Source organism: Alosa pseudoharengus, unplaced genomic scaffold (assembly GCF_046254945.1).
Source record: "Alosa pseudoharengus isolate Yale_2024_CS ecotype anadromous, Long Island Sound unplaced genomic scaffold, YU_APseudo_1.1 YU_APseudo_1.1_scf_14, whole genome shotgun sequence".
NCBI classification, from domain to species: domain Eukaryota; kingdom Metazoa; phylum Chordata; class Actinopteri; order Clupeiformes; family Clupeidae; genus Alosa; species Alosa pseudoharengus.
This window is the reverse complement of record NW_027468609.1, coordinates 26187364-26204679: the sequence shown is the minus strand read 5'-3', so window position 1 is coordinate 26204679 and position 17316 is coordinate 26187364. Positions and strand designations below refer to the sequence as shown.

The window sequence follows — 17316 nt, the reverse complement described above, 5'->3', positions numbered from 1 at the left end:
TACACTGGCCCATTTTGCTTATAGTGTGTAGGAGGCTCAGATTTCGATAAGAACCAAACATGGGAGCAGTTCCAAGGGGGTGGGCAGTGTCTTTTACCATGTATCTGCAACATGGAGCTAAAAGCTCATTTTCTCTAAACAGTTGAAACCTCAACCTTAGCGAGTTCCAGAATATTCCAGAATTTAGGCACTGGGGAGTTCTAGGGAATTCTATTCAAGAATCTTTTCGCCCTTCAGACATTTTGTCTTTTATCAGAGCTTCTCATGACGTAGGCTACTAATTTTGCTCGCCAATGCAACACCAGCGCTGCAGTCATGTGACCTATCGTGGTGACCATACCTGCTCTTCCGCGAGTGTGGTTGAAGTCCCCCTTGATGACTTTGCAGGACTTGCCGTTCCCATTGCAGACGCCACAGTGGTCTTCTCTGGCCATGGAGCCCAGGATACCATCACACCCCACTTTCTGCTCCCCAACACACACACACAAATACACCCAAACACACACACACACACACACACACAGACATAGACCAAGAGAGAGAGCAACACACATTAGATATTGGCAAGCACACACATCCATATCACAGTGCAGCTCTGACTAGCTGGAAGCAAAACACTAGGAATATTAGATATCAGATGATTGTCTGATATTCGGTTTTATCCATTACAAAATGAAAGGCAAATATTGCACACCCATGCCAGGCAAACATTGGCCACGGGCCCTTGGCCTTCCTCACACTCATAATCAGACTAAAATATACTACTGTGGACAGATTTTCTGTAGCAGTTTCAAAACAGGGGGTCTGCTAATAGCTAGCTGCCCACATGAAAACAGACAGATTACCGTGTATTACGGTAGATAATATATCACTGGGCATCGTTAGCCTCTCAGCGATAAAACACATCGCCCAGTCTGCACATCAGTGCGTCAGTACATCAGTAAATGTCAGCACATATCCTCTGCATCCCTCTCTGTTCGCAGGTTAGCCTTTCTCTGGCGTCTGGCAGGAGGCACAGAGAGAATCCCTTAAGTCAGGCAGAGCGTCCAGGTATGACGGATGAGCAGTGGGAGAGTGAAGCCATGACAACCTTCTGGACGAGCTCCCTCCGTTTTGGAAACAGACCTCGGAGGCTGTCTGTGTGTATATGTCTGTGTGTGTGTGTGTGTGTGTGTGTGTGTGTGTGTGTGTGTGTGTGTGTGTGTGTGTGTGCATGTGGAGGGGTGGGGGGGATTTCAACTGAGCTTTGATGGATAGAGGAAGGGAACTGCACACACACTCAATAGACTATGGACTATGAACTTTAGAGATGAGACTGTGAAGAGCCAAGTCTGAACAAGGGCTTTTCTCTCTCTCTCTCTCTCTCTCTCTCTCTCTCTCTCTCTCTCTCTCTCTCTCTCTCTCTGTCTGTCTCTCTGGTTGTGCCTAAGGAAGAGACCAAGAAGTTGTACCTGACACGTTCCATTGGCACAGATGCCAGATTCCAGGGTTCCACATGAGGTGCCGTCCAGGACCTTCTCGGCTAATAGCATGGGCTGCTCTTTACCAGAGGAGGAACAGAAGAGGGTGCATGGCCTCTCTGGAGGAAAGAAGAGATAGACAATGATAGTGAGACAGAGAGAGGGAGAGAAAGAAAGAAGAAGAGAGAGAAGATGAAGTAGACGAAGAGGATGAAGAAGAGAATGAGAAAAGAGAGAGAAAGACAAAGAGAGAGAGAGAGAAAGAGAGTGAGTGAGAGAGAGAGAAGAGAGAAGGTCTGAAAATGGTCAATCAGTCAACACGCAGCACTTTGCGCATGGCTGAGCACCTCTGTGTTTACGGGAGTGGAGTAGGAGAGAGGGAGAGATGTAAACCAGGGGCCGCACTGCACACACACACACACACACATACACACACACACACACACACACATACACACACACACACACATACACACACACACACACATACACACACACGCACATATACACACACACACACACACACACACACACACACACACACACACGGGCTCCACACACTTATTGTAAACAGAGACACAGCCTGAGCCACATGGGCACGTTTAGCCACTTTCTGTCACACACAAATATACAACAGTACACACACACACACACAAATACACACACACTCTCAAACATTTACAAACATGCACACGCTTACATATATATGCTTTATACACATGAATACACACGGCAACACACATTCATACACACACAGACACACACACACACACACACACACACACACATACACAGAGACAAACAAACATCTTTGAACAAATATTTGAGCCAGCACAGAAGTGTGGATTATACTTGTATTGCCCTAGTGTTGTTTCAAAGACAGGAAGAGGTCAGACAGAGAACAGGGCACCATGTTCACCGCATATAATTCAGAACTCAATCCACACCCAGTGGAAACACACATACAGTAATTGTCACTTTAGGTCTGTAAATTATGTACACAGTGAAGTGAAAAGCTATTGAATGTATATATTCCTATAGACACATATGCATAGACACAGTTCACAACATTTTCTCATACATAAATGTTATATAAATGTTCACATACAGAAACACACAAACACACAAACACAGACATAGACACAGACACAGACACAGACACAGACACAGACACACACACACACACACACACACACACACACACACACACACACACACGCACACACACACACACACACACACACACACACACACACACACACACACACACACACACACACACACACACACTCACTCACTCATTCATTCAAACACAGACTTACTGTACATTCCATTTCACCAACATCAGTGTTAAAAATGAACGAGGAGTCCTGCTTACATTCAACCAAGGTCAACAAATCTGCGACTCTCACGATTGTGTCACGACTGAATAATATCCAAAAAATTATCTTAGCTTTCTAATTGTTGCAATCTGAAACAGAAAATCAAGCAGGATATTTCTTCCCCCTTGACTTCGCCTGCAGTCCCTCTTCCATAACAGACGTGAATGAGCATTACACAGTTTGATGCATCTGTACATATTTGAGGAGAGAACACACATTCCTCCCCACCGTGCGTGTGAACTCAGCTGACCTTCTCCTTCAGAGGCTGTTCTGGTGTCAGTGGACATGCTAATGGCGCCTAAATCCGCTAGCAGCAGCGTTGTACTGACAACCGCGCTGGCTGCGGGGGATCTCACCACCCAGGAGCGGTGATGGACTGCTCGAGTCACCAGGCCAAGTGGTGACTGGACAGACAAAAAAGGTTTTGAATTGGCCAACCTGCAACTGTGACCTGTGACTTTAAAAATTGATTACAGCTCTTAGAATACAGTCTATTTAACCTTTGACCTAAATGCATCTCAAAAAGCCATACTGTACATCCATCTTCTGTGAGACATCTTAGTATTGTCTTCCGCAGCACAAATCCAAATACACACATGCCATGTGCAATTGATAAGAAAATCATACCAACAAACAACATGTTGTTTGTTTTTCCACATTCATTCTCAAAGCAACACCATCTGAATATTGGTATGAATTTGCTGTCAAAAACCCATGCGCTTTTAGGAGCGTTGTTTCACTATAGTCTAATCTGACAAGGATTGCCGCTGTGTAAGTATTATATAGACCCTTTCAAGAGAGTTCCATTATCAGCATCATAGTTGGCCCCACAAGGCTTCCGTTTTAACATTCCATGTTATCTTAATGCAGAGGAAGTAGATTGGGAACCAAATAGAACGTTCAAGCATTGTTTTTGTTTTTATTGTTGAAAGGGTCTATAAGGGTCGAGGCCCACTGTGCAGCCCTGACCTCGTCCTTGCCTCCACGCAGCGGTGGTTCCCGTCAGGGTTCGTCGCGCTCCTCCTCTGCTGCAGCGAGCGAACGAGGGAGGGAAGGAGCATGGGAAAGAAGAGCTCGTCTGGCTGACTGACGGACTAGACTGACTAGAGAGATTACTCCGTCAGCTCTCGAGACAGAGGAGAGGAGAGGAGAGGAGAGGAGAGGAGAGGAGAGGAGAGGAGAGGAGGGAGAGGAGAGGAGAGGAGGGAGAGGAGAGGAGGGGAGGGAGAGGAGAAAAAAAAAAGAATGAGAAAAATAACGGGGATGTTTCGCATTCCACATGGCGGTTCTGGAAGAGCAGAGTGAGAGAGAGTGAGAATGAGAGAGACAGAGAGATAGAGTGAGAGAGAGAGAGAGAGAGAGAGAGAGAGAGAGAGGCCTTGTGCCTTTACCGAGACCAAAGCTCGACATCAGAACCAGCACCGAGCTGGAGATCCAACTCCAGGAGACTCTGTCTGGGACGCGGAAGACAGACAGCATTCCCTTACCCCATTCTCACCCCCATCCCCCCTCTTTGCAGGCTTTTTTATTGATGAGAACGATGTGAACATAGCTGTGGCGAGCAGAGGCCAACATCGCTTTATCCAGAGAGCTATCTGTGGTGCCGCGTGACGTCCAGGAGGGAATGAACCTCCAGGAAAGATGTCTTCATTTTAAAAAAATAAATAAAATTACAAGAAAACGTGATGAGACCGAGCCGGGAAGAGGAACGGTGTCGGCAATTTCTGCGACCGGTTTGAGGAATGGGAACATCTGTAGAGCAACACTCAACACCTACGTCAGTCCCCCCCCCCAATGCAACATTATATTCACTTGCTGTTGTGTGGCCAGGATTATTTTGCCAATAAAACTGTATGAGTTCAGTTTCTCAGATCAATCAATTTAAACTGGGAATAATTGATGATATCCTTGGGATCACTGGTGAGCAACAATCTAGACTTTTAAGCCCAAATGAGAAATTTATAAGAGAAAAGAGACATAATATCATTGTAAGATAACACATTTCATAATTTGATATTTCTAGTGTAACATGGTTGTACAATCATGGTTGAGACACCTGTTGACACTTGACACTGGCTTATTTTTAGCACCTTAGCAAATCTCCGGTATTTGACTTCAAATTCTGATGTTGGTAAGACAAAACCCACAAAGGGACAAAGAAAATAACAAACCGTATCTCTTTTGTTACACTGATGATACACTAATGGTCATCTGAGCAATGAGAAGACAGACAAAGTACTCTCTAAACACATAACACACTATTATGGTCATCTATCATTGTCCAAAACCCATTACTTGCACTACACTTGCTACTCCGAATCATTGTGTTGGCTTCCAACAGCAATATTGGCCATGTTGTCCAGAAAATGTCATTAAGTTCCCCTTTCCTCCATACGAATCCCCTTAGGTCGCATTGGTTTGTGCCTTAATCATAAACTAATCTATTTGTATGACCTTCTTTTGATTGACCCTTCATGTTTGCATGCTACTATCAGCTATTCAGTTCCATCTCTGTCTGCTGCTGGGCTTAGACTTACGTGTGAATGCCAGACACACAAATCCCTCTGGCCAGGCAGTTAATGGATTTGTGGCTGTGTAGCTCTCAATGGGAACCTGGAGTTGAAATGAAATGTTGAAATGTTTAAACAAGATGCGGCCACACAGTGGGCGTCGTCTGCTGAGAGAAAGCACAACGATTTTCCCCCAAACACACTTATCTCTCTGTGACGGTCGAAAAGTGTATACAGTGTAAATATGGGTTTGAGCTGTATGTATGCCATGGTTCTGGCCACACAAGCAGGCCAGGGAAATTAATTGCGCTCGCACAGAAAAAAGCACAAATCTCGCTCGCATTGTGTTTTGGCGATCCCAGCCGCCATAAACATCCACTCCTCCATCTTTGAGCACTTAGGGTGCGCGTTCGCTCGCAAAAAAGTCGGGACAGGTTTACGCTGATTCGAGCAAGATGCCAAGACTTGGCAGCCAGGGGAAGGCGAGCACAAGGGGGACGGGGAAAAAAAGGAGACGACGTGCTGCGATTGCTCCAGCCCTCAGACACTGGGAACCTGCAGCATTTGCCATCTCGCAAATATCTCGCCCAATGAGCCAAACTCTCTTTCACCGACACTGCGAAGCACTTAGGGGTTCTGAGGTCCCTCCAACGTTCCGTGTGAGGGAACTGCCAGGCCTAGGGCTGCGCGAACGTCAACACTGATAGCCACTGACAACGTGACTTTTCAGCAGACATACCTTTCGAAACTCAATAATGGATGAGTATGGGTGGCTTTCAAGAGTGCAGGCGATTCACTCAAATCATCAAGTAAAATGTTTTGGACAATGTCAAGCATGAACTGTGAGAGAGCTGACCTTTTTAAAGATTTTGCATGAAACAATGCTAAATATTCAAACAAAGAATGTTATTATTGTGCCGGCTGAAAGTATGACAACTGACAATAGTCGGACCACGTAAGTATGCAAACATGTGTCTGAGTGTCTGTATTTTGTGAGTGTGTGTGTGTGTGAGAGAGAGAGAGAGTGTGAGTGGATGGGCGTCTGGATTGTGTCTGGTGAAAGCCATTTTGATTCTGGTTGTGTGTGTGTGTGAGAGAGGGAGAGAAATAGAGAGAACTAAAGAGAGAGAGAGAGAATGAAAAAGTCTGAACAAGTGAATGAGAGAGAGCGACAGGAGGGAAAGAGAGACAGAGAGAGAGAGAGAGAGAGAAAGACAGAGAGAAATGAAAAGGCCCTTTGTACTCTGGGCACGGCAGACAGTCTACGCAGTGATGTCATGTGGCCCGGGACCACCGAGGACCTGCCGGTGCCATTCTGCATCGAAAAGCCCCGTTAAGCCCGTCTGTGAGAGCACACCAGTGCAACCCGCTCACAGACAGCCCCGGCACACTCACCACCTTACCCAGCCAAGCCAAGCCCAGCCCAGCCCAGCAGCGACAGTAGTCAGAGGCCTGCTGCTATCTATCATTTGCCCATCAGGAAGCGGCAAAACAATACAGCCACTATGACCCTGACACGCTCCCTTCCCACCCCATAAGTCACAAAGTCGACCATTATCTGCAACACATTTCAGCGCGCCCACAGGCTTATCACTGACAATTCCACTTTATGTGCAACTATGGGCATGCGGCTCTAGTGCTATCACATAGTCTACTAACAGCTGTAGTTAATAACCATTGCAGCCTAAATCAGGGCTGATTTCATTGACGGGCAATGAGCAAAGTTAGTCGCTTGTGAACTTATGAGAGCATTTCACTGACCCATTCTAGTTTTCACGTGGGATTTTGCTTACAGTATTACGCTAGCGAAATGAACTTGACCATAGACTTTACATGTTATTGATCTTGACAAGTTTTTAAATTAACTTTAGTTTGTACATGGCACTTTGCTTGTTGCTCGATGCCAGTCACCTGTCAATGTCCGCTGTGCTGCTTATGTTTAAGTGTGGCCCTGGAAGAAGGCAGGTGTCCCCAGATGTATCACACACCCACCTCTCCGTCCTGTTAAACAGCACGACTCAACATGACCTAACCCATGAGCTAAGAAATGATACATTCTTATACCACGTAGCGCAAAGCCAAATATTCCTGACTGTAAATACTATCAGCAAGTTGTTCCATTACATAAACTTGGACTTGAACTTCATCCACAGCTTGTACTTTAAGGGAGCATTCTCCTGACTGTTGAGTGAGGAATATGCAGTAGATATGTCAGTCTAATTAGGTTAGATTGAACCATTTTTCACCCGGTGATTTATAATAGTTAGGGCATCATACAATGCTGGCAGAACAGAGAGGAAAGACAGTTGAAGGGAAATGGCAAGGGATGAACGATAATGTTTTTTTTTTAATCAAGCTTTTAAAAAGGCAGATGTGTTGCATGTTTCTGTTTAAAAAATGCACTGTGACACACAAACACACACACATACAAACACTCCCCCCCCATGGATTCATTCACACACACACACAGCCCCCTCTTTAACACTTACTTCAATGTGTCATGCAAACATCCACTCACACAAACACTCACCACAATACTGTACACACATATTGTATTCACACACACACACACACACAAATACAAAAACAGAAATCCCAGCGAGACTCCCACGCGGAGGCGGAGTGAGGTAAGGCCTTACCGTCGTCCATGACAGCGTACCAGCTGAGGGCCAGGCGGTTGAATGTCTGGCACTGCTGCTCCCTGAAGCTGGGGGTGCCAGCGGGGCATGGCTGGTTCTCACACAGCCGGTACTGCATGCCCGCGCCCAGGCACTGCTGCCCTTTCCCACCAGACCTGCTCCCCCCCCGGGGGAAAAACACACATCGCATGACAAAACAGCCTCACCTCATGTTCACACGGACTGACCGCAGGTTAACTGAGGTTGTTTTTACAGACGAGGAAGAGAGCAACAGGGTTTTTTTGGTTGTTCCATAAATCATTCACTGAAAGGGGATTCAAGGTAATTAACAGGACTGAATAAATAGGTCGCTTGACCGAAAGCACAGAATTTACAATCATCAGCTATATTTATTTAACCTCCATCTGTCTGCAGAACTGTACATTTCAAATGTGCTTTCAATGTTGATCATGCATTCAATCCACAGAAATTAATCAGTGAAAAACCATTATTCTATGGCTAATGCTGTAAGTAATGATAGCAGGCCCTGGCAACCACAACACTGCAGAATGTCCATGGCAACAAAGAGCCGTTGTAAGATCCAATCCAGTCCAATCCCCTGTAGTAGTACGAACAGCACTGATAGCATACTGATGGAGATGTACTCTGTGGCCTGGTCCACTGCGCCTGGATGAGGGGGTCACCTTACCTGGAGCTCTCACACCTGCGCTGTCGGGCACTGATGCCGCTGCCGCAGGTCCGGCTGCAGGTTCCCCAGGGGCCCCAGGAGGCCCACACTCCTGGTGTTGGTTCTGGCGGCACCACTCGGCTCACACACTCACCAGCCCGGCACCACTGCGGAGACACACACAACACAGCCCATCTGAATCTACAGCACCTTGCAAAGTGCCGTACAGTACCAATCCATGCTTTGGGATCACGATCTTACCAGCTGAGGCCCTGGTTGCACTTGGTATTGAAATATGTCTGGGGTGATTGAATACAAGAGAAAAGTGATGATCCGCATTCCAAGGAGCTCCCATTTAGGGATTTTTATTTTACATGCAGTGACGTCTTAAGCCTCTGGTTCTTCCTCAGACTTACAGTAGGTGATTGGATCACATAACTATCCAAGGTATACAGCTGAAAAGCTGCTGACTACCTCTATTCAGATTTTGTTACTTCCCACTAGAAGTCTTATCGGGGACACATTAGGATACATCAGTGTTTACACTAAGGAAGACAAGTGGTCAAATATGTGCAAGTAGTTTGACTGATAGGATCAGAATGTGTCTTGGTGGTCGTTTACATTTGTCCACTTGCTCGCCCGCAACACTTTACAAAAAGTCATGAAGTTCCAATACATACTTAGAGCTTGAAATAACAAGTCCTCTAGCCCCATAGCACTATTATGTGGACCACAATGTAAGACACAATAGTCTCATGACGTAACAATGTATAACAATACCAGCTGTATCCTTACCGTTGTTTAACTGTATCACATAAAGCTGCAATATACAAGTTTTTTATTTAGAAACAAATCAGAGGATTCATTTAAACAACTCATTGTCGGCACCATAACAACAGAAATTCATTTTGTGTGAGAAAATCAACATCACACAATTAATTGGAGACTGGACCCAAACTGCTTTCTTCTTGTCTCCAAACTGCCAAAATGCCATTACAACAACACTGACATCATGACCACCTCGTAAACAAGTCAACAATTTGAGATTAGCCAGTCATTTGATTTTCTTGTCTCATTTTCAGAAAACTGCAACTATGATGCAGAATCATAGCTAAGTCCCTGTGGACAATACTAACAACACAACAAAACAAAACAAAACACAAACACAACACAACACAACACAACACAACAAAACACAACACAACACAACACAACACAACACAACACAACACAACACAACACAACTAAATACAGCACTGTGACCCTGAAACAGCATTTCTCAGACACACTTCTCTATGCTGTAGATCTCTCACAGGTCAAACACACCTGATTTAACTGCAGTCATTACGAGAGCCTTGATGAGGTGAGCTGGGTGAGTTATGCTAGTAAACAGCAGGCGAGAGCCATAAATTACTCGGTGTGGTATGTCCCCAGGGAGGAAGGCTGGCTAAATAGGTCAAAACCCGCTCTGCTAAATGCTGAAGTCCATAACTGTTTTTTTTTTTGTTTCTGGTCCATGTCCATAAACACAACACAGCCTCACCATATGGCGCGAGCTAAAACAGCCACTTGGTGTTTCCTATAACCAGATGAATGGTGCTGCTCTGCTGTGTATTTCAGACCATTACAAGACCTTTGTTTGCTGTTTTGTCCTTAATGGCAACCGGGTGTGAGGCTCATGTGTGGATGCTGTGAGGCGTTGATGAATGAGACTGCACACTCCCACTATCAACAACACGCCACTGGCGCCATATTCTGCCCCGTCTCAATGACAGCCACTGGCCTTGTTGGAGGTCCACAAAGTACCACCGAGCGGCGGCGCCTGGTCACACTCCAGCTGACGTGTGGGCCTCCTCAATGTGGTCAATATGAGGTCAATATGTGGCTTTTTTTTTTCACTCCTCTAGTCCACAAGCTGTGCGCGGAGCTGCGAGTTGAGGCCAAGGTCATTCTCTGCAGTCTCATGAACTCTCCAGGCTGGTCATTTGGCTTTTTGGACAAGGATCTGTCTCATGTTGTGGCTGTCAGATCTGTGAGTGAAGTGGTGGTGGTGGTGGGGGGGGGGGTCTGCAAGAGGTATGGAGTAGAGAGGAGAGAGGTGTATGTGGAGGGGGGGGGGGGGTGATATCACCACAGTTCTAGGGTTTTAGTGAGATGGAACAGCTGCCCCTACCATTCCCTCACCCCAACACACACACACACACACACACACACACATACACACTTTTTTGACTTTGTCGAGCTGCTACAGGCTGTTTCCCATCCTGCTGTTTATAAGAGCGCTGAGAGGAGTGGGGGAGGAGAGGAGTGGAGAGGAGATGAGGGTAGAGCAGAGGAGAGGAGAGGAGAGGAGAGGAAAGAAGAGGACAGAGGACAGCAGAGGAGAGGAAAAGAGAAGAGGACTGCTCTCATCAATGTCAAGCGTTAGCGCGAATCAGCGCAGGGGAATGTGAGTCACTAAAGCAGCAGAACATCTGAGGCAGAAGTGCCCTCTTTTACCCTCTGCAGCTTACAGCAGCAGGGGCATGTCAGTACACTGTGCACTAACCCCACGAGCTACACAAAACACCACAGCTCTGCTGGTTATCTACACTATTAGAAAAGCCTTTGGGCCTTGGGGTTAGTAAAGAAAGTGAGATTATGCTCACTGTTAATGGTAAAATGTTAATTTGTATGTAATTATATAACACATATAATATATACCTAAATGTAGTGAGTTGAATGGAAGAGGATTTTCAAGTCTTCCTCCCTTAGCCGAGACTGTTTTGGGGAAGTTATAACTGCACTTGGAATTTGCAATGTGTTATAGAAAGGCTGGTCTAAACCCCCATAGTATCCATGACATGGTGAAAAGAGAAATAAGAAATGACAGTCACAGCATCAACTCACCTTTCCGGTGTCACACTCAGTTCCGTCCATGGGGGGGTCCAGTTTGGTTTTGCAGTCCTTCTCTCCATCCACGTGGCACCAAAGCCCAGAGCACATCACATACTGCAGGGATGACCATCAATGAGCAGATACGGATGAGTGGACAGGACACAGGGCATTATATCAGTCAGCATAGAAAAAGAGCTTATAGCTTACAGAAAAAAAACATCCACACCACACTTAGCCATCCATACAATAACACACAATGGTAAATGCACACCTTGTGCAATGAACTGAAATCCATTATTTTCATTGGCAAAGTCAAAGCTGCTGGCAACATCACACTAAAGGATCTGAAGTTTCCAAAGCCAATATCAGACTGATGTCAAATCAAAAATTCTGATGAGATGATCAGCTACTTGTTTACTTCCACAAGGGGTCACTGTCTAATGGATCATGCCATATTCATGTGCTTAATAACTCATAACTCGTTTAGGGGAGTCACTGGTATTCTCTTGGGTCTGTCGTAATGAATTCAAAGGGACATTTTTCTTTCAGCATCTTTGATCAAGATTTTTGTTACTGGTTTTATCACTTTAAGTCACCGGAGGTATAGTTCATGGGAGATCGGCCCAGCACAAATACTTGTTACTTAGAAACATAGTGAGAGAACTTTTATCACAACATAAATCATCATAAAGTGCATCAAGACCAACGATGCAGCAAAAAGAACAAAGGTTCATATAAAACATGACCAAAGGCACATTATAAAACATGACCAAAGAAGAACCCCGTTGACCTGCACGCTGTGGTGAAATCGGCTGTAATAGACTACCTGTGTTGTTTTTAATGGCTATGGCACAAAGTCAACATGGGCTCAAAGTCTTGTACAACATTAAGACTCTACCACAGGAAGTCACCAGCTGTGTCTGTGGTTACTTCACATCCAAATCTTACATCTTACATGCCCCCCTCTTTTACACACACACACATACAAAGGCACACACACACACACACACACACACACACACACAAACACACACACTTCCTCACACTCTATTCTATTGGCTCGAGGGCACCTTTCCACAAAAACGTGATCCAAAACAAAACACCACAACAAAGAGATACTTCCATCTTGTTTCCGCCATGCACTCACTCACCCCCACTGACAACATTACAAAAAAAACCCTCCAGCCTGGTGAGAATAACCAATAAAACCAGCCCTGCCCATTAAAGCAAAGCACAACCCTGAATGCCAGCGTAGCCGGGAGGTGAATTATACAGTATCCTCATCCTTCAAACTCTCCCTGTTTTCTTTCCATCTGATGTTGAGAGGTGCTGGAGAACAGGGGAGGTGGTGCTGGTGGAGGTGGTGGTGCTGGTGGTGGTGGTGGAGGAGGTGGTGGCGGAGGGATTAAAAAGGCTGCGTGGTTGTTTGGAAAGGAAATAAAACGGTTGCCATGGCGCCGCACGGGCCCTGGTTGTTTAAATTGGAGGGAGCGTTTCTGATGAGTTTTTGAGTCTGCTAACTTTTCATAGAGGCTGAGGCCGGCCCGTCGGTGTGTATCTCAACACGAGGACGAGGAGCCAGGACATGACAGTGGACTGATTACGCCATCACGGGCGAGATTAGAGACAGCCCAAAAGGATTACGCTCCTGGAAGGCAAATAATGACTCCATCCATATAACCCCGGGATATTTTAACGTGCACTTGTGTCCCTGTGCTGCTTCAGGCATTTTAGTCGAGGTTATTCAAGGTGCACACCTAAGCCCTGCAGGTAGTGGGGATACAGAACAGGTACTTCACCTACGCTTCAGCTATTCATCAGAAGTAGGACATGGGATCATTGACAGCAGGGATTACTGGACAACCTAATCAAATAACTCCCTAAAGTGATGCACTAAAGTTTGTTTCTTTCTTAATGAAAATGGTAGGACTGTGTTTCACTATTTCAACTTTTTTACATTTTTCTTTTGTCTGGCTAGAAACAGTATGTGAGAAGTTCCTGTTCAACATGGCCCAAAGGGATCTCTACAAGCAGCTCCTTTCTCTTGTGTTTTGTTAGGAGATGTTATCTTTACAAATCCTTTTTTCACATGTCTGGCTTAGCTCTTTTCTTTTTGCAAGAGGTCGGAGTAGTCGGGTGCGTTACCTGCATCTTCTCACAGTGTGCGGCGGACGTCCCGAAGAGGATCTGACACTGCTCATCGGCCGTGTAGGCAGCGCCCGGGAGTTTGGACGGCAAGATGACCGAGTTTAGACTGAGCGGGTCTGTCTGCAGCAGACAACTGCTCGCCTTGGACCTGTGACAAGCACACGCACAGACATTCACACACACACACACGCACACACGCACAAACACACACACACACACACACACACACACACACACACACACGCACACACGCACACACACACACACACACACACACACACACACACACACACAAACACACACACACACACACACACACACACACACACACACACACACACACACACACACAAAATCACATGTAAAAAGAGACACACACACACAAACACATACATATGTAATCTTACACACAAGCAAATCAGTGTTCAGAATTAGTTAGAAAAGTTGACTGTGTTTCCATGCAGCTATCTCTTAGCTTATGCAGTCATGTGAAATAGAGTTCCCTGCTCTGTGCTTATCTGACGGTCACTCAACAAGGAAGTCTGGAGAGGATCTGAGGTAACTGTTTGTTATCATAACAAGAATGGTCCAAAAAATGAGCCTGAATGATATCACAGCTTACATCCTCAATTAAGCCCTCATTGACCAGACAAAAGGCAATCATGAAACATACCAAGCATGAGAATCACTTGATTGCTTATCTCTACTGGTATTAATCCGAAAAATAAACTCCATCATTCATAGCAATTCAAAGGAAATTAATCCAATTGACCGTTAAATTAAAAAGACATACAATAAACAGATATGTTTGGAAATCTGCCATGTTCTGTACTTTCTTTGATTGAACCTACCACAATTAAAAAACTAAAATAACAACATCATTTATTCCACACCAGATTCCTTTCTACAATTAAACCGAGTTCACATTTCGCTTCACACTAAATCAGAGGAGCAGCAGTCGGATTTTGGGGTTTTGGATGGCTTGACTGAAAATAGTAGCCATTTTTCTGAATGTTTCCTACCCACAGTGAATAAGCAGAGGAACTACCTGAGGAACTTCTCCACGTCCTCGCGGCTGCAGGTGGACCAGGACACGTCTCCCGGGTTCTGTCCTTTGATCCACTCGCCGGACATGATGTGGAGGCCGTCGGCGCACGCCGGGTGGTCGTTGTCGTGGCTCACCCCCATGCTGTGGTGACCGCAAACAGGAAGAGATTCGGGGAGAGTAGGGAGCGGTGGGGTGGGGTTATCAAACTAGCATTTCAACACATTGTTTCATCCCTGTAAAGCCGCATAGCAACATGCCCCCCCCCCCCACCCTCCTGACAAACACAGCCCATTCACAGACAACAAAAAACACACACAAACATCTGTAGTGCACAAAAAACATGGTGGGACATGAAAGGCCAAGATATTGCCCACAAAACCAACAGGCCATGAGCTGCGCTCAAGGCACAAGACTCTCCAGCCCGGTTCTCACAAAGAGATGACCAGAGACAAACAAACGAGTGAGCTAACAAGTGAGCAAGCAAACGATCGCATCTTCATCTGCTGCCCATTTCGATTAAGCGAAACAAGTGCGACTCTGTCTCGGTTTCCATTTTGCCCGTAGGAAGGGCAAAATCAAAGAGGCCTCCCTTCCTCCTCTCCACTATCCGCCTTCCCCCTTTCTCCCCTTCCTCCACTCTTCCCCTCCCTGCCTCCAGCCCGGTATCTTTATCGCCCCAATGCCTCTGTGTGAGTGCTGGAACTGCTCAAGAGTCAAAGCCTCAAAGGCCTTCCTGGATCTTTAAAGCCACTTCCACCTGGGCCTTTCAATGGGAGAGAGGGAGGGAGGGCGTTAGCCATCTCCGACACGCCCCAGCAAGAGAGGTTCAGGGTGAAGTTGAGGCTGAATCTGATTCCTCTGATAATGCCGGCACCTGGAGAAGGTTAAGGGGTGGGCTGAGAAGTATCACAGTGAGAAGAGAAGATATGAGAAGTTTGTGTGTGTGTGGGTGTGTGTGTACGTACAGTTCACTACACAGCCCTTCTTCTCAAATGGTCTTGTCAGTTGCACACCTAACTGCAATCCTGTAATCCAAAGCTTCTTTCCCCTCCTCTGAAGGGACAAACAAAACCTTTCCTGAAGCTACCACTTTAAGATTCAGTTTATGGTATCACTTACCACTTCATAAAGTTACGAAAATGCATTTTATTGCCGCAATGTAAAAGTGTCCAAAATGCCCGGCCAGGGCCTTGACTGAGTTTGTGAGTCGGCACAAATGTGTTTGACATTAGGCTAGTGGGATGTGGTTCTAATTAGAAACAACTAGCGTGGCATTAGGGCTCTTGTGGCATATGGCGGTTCACAAATGGCCGTACCACATTAATAAAGCACACCAATGGCTGCCACGCTCTGTTTCATCGTAGGAAGCAATTAAAGTTCTCTGGATTTGGTATTGATTCTCTTCCTTATTTACCCCTTTCCTCCTTTCAACAGAAAACAGGAGTCCAGTGGGTCAGAGAAGGGTTCAATGTTATTTATGAGTATGAGTATCTAGGAACTCCACAATTCTGCATTGTATTTTCTTACCAAAGAGATCTCTATCTGCCACAGCCAGATCTCCAGAGGTTTCAGCGGGGGGATTGAATAGGTTCTGCAAGTTCAGCATTTGGCCATTTCACTGACAATTACACAGTTAGCTGCAAGGCTAAAATGGGAACGCGCAATGCGGTTCCCTATCATCACATTTTCAGATTTTTGTTTGATAACAAAAGAAAAGCCAATGTTAAATTGCCTAACAATAGCTTGACATATCTGAAGATCTAAATTCAGCGCAGAACAAGAAATTGGACAGTTTCTCCATCAGTTTCAGTGAAATGCAAAGCAGACTATGCTAACACCAAATGGCACAGATACTGCTCTTTTCTCGAAATTCATCAGGAAAAACAACAGTGAATGAAAAGAGCAGAATAACATTCCAAAACTTCTAGCCACTAGAAGCTAATTGCTGCGGCTTGCACTTGTGCAAGTAAGACAAAATTCCCTCTTTCCATCTCCATTCCCTCTTTCCCCCCATTCAAAAAGCATTTGCATCCATTCATCTGACAGACAGATTTTTTCTTCTCCTCTCTTCTTTTCTTCCTCTCCTCTTTTTTCACCACTTTTTTGCTGAGCTCCGCTTTTTGCCAACATACATCATTCTTGACTGTCTCCAAAAACTGTATATTCAATTTGCTCTAAAATGCAAAACAGATGGGAGGATGCCAGGGCAGAACCATAAGGCTGTTGAAAAAGGGGGAAAAAATAATTTTCAAAGAAATTAAACATAAGTTTTCAAGATAATTACGGTACCATAAATCATATGACATCATGGGGAATCGTTCACTTGATTGTATATTTCATGGCAATCAGTGAACCTCCGAGATGAAATCGGGTCACAGGGGGGTTAGGCTTTTGGGGGGCACCTTTGAGCTGTTGAGAGGTAATTGTTTTCATTAAATACATTTTCAAATGGAGCATTTCAGGGCGATGAATCGCACCGTGAAGGTACGGACGCAAGGACAACTGGCCCGTGGAAAGAGAAACATCAGGGTGGAAAAAATACAGAATTGACTTTGAAAGAAAGCTTAAAGTCCGCTTATGACCAT

General features: G+C 45.4%; 1 pseudogene; it reads right to left on the bottom strand.

Moving 5' to 3' along the window:
• The window catches only part of LOC143123184 (A disintegrin and metalloproteinase with thrombospondin motifs 19-like), a 60168-nt pseudogene that overhangs the window by 20556 nt on the left and 22296 nt on the right, over positions 1–17316 (bottom strand).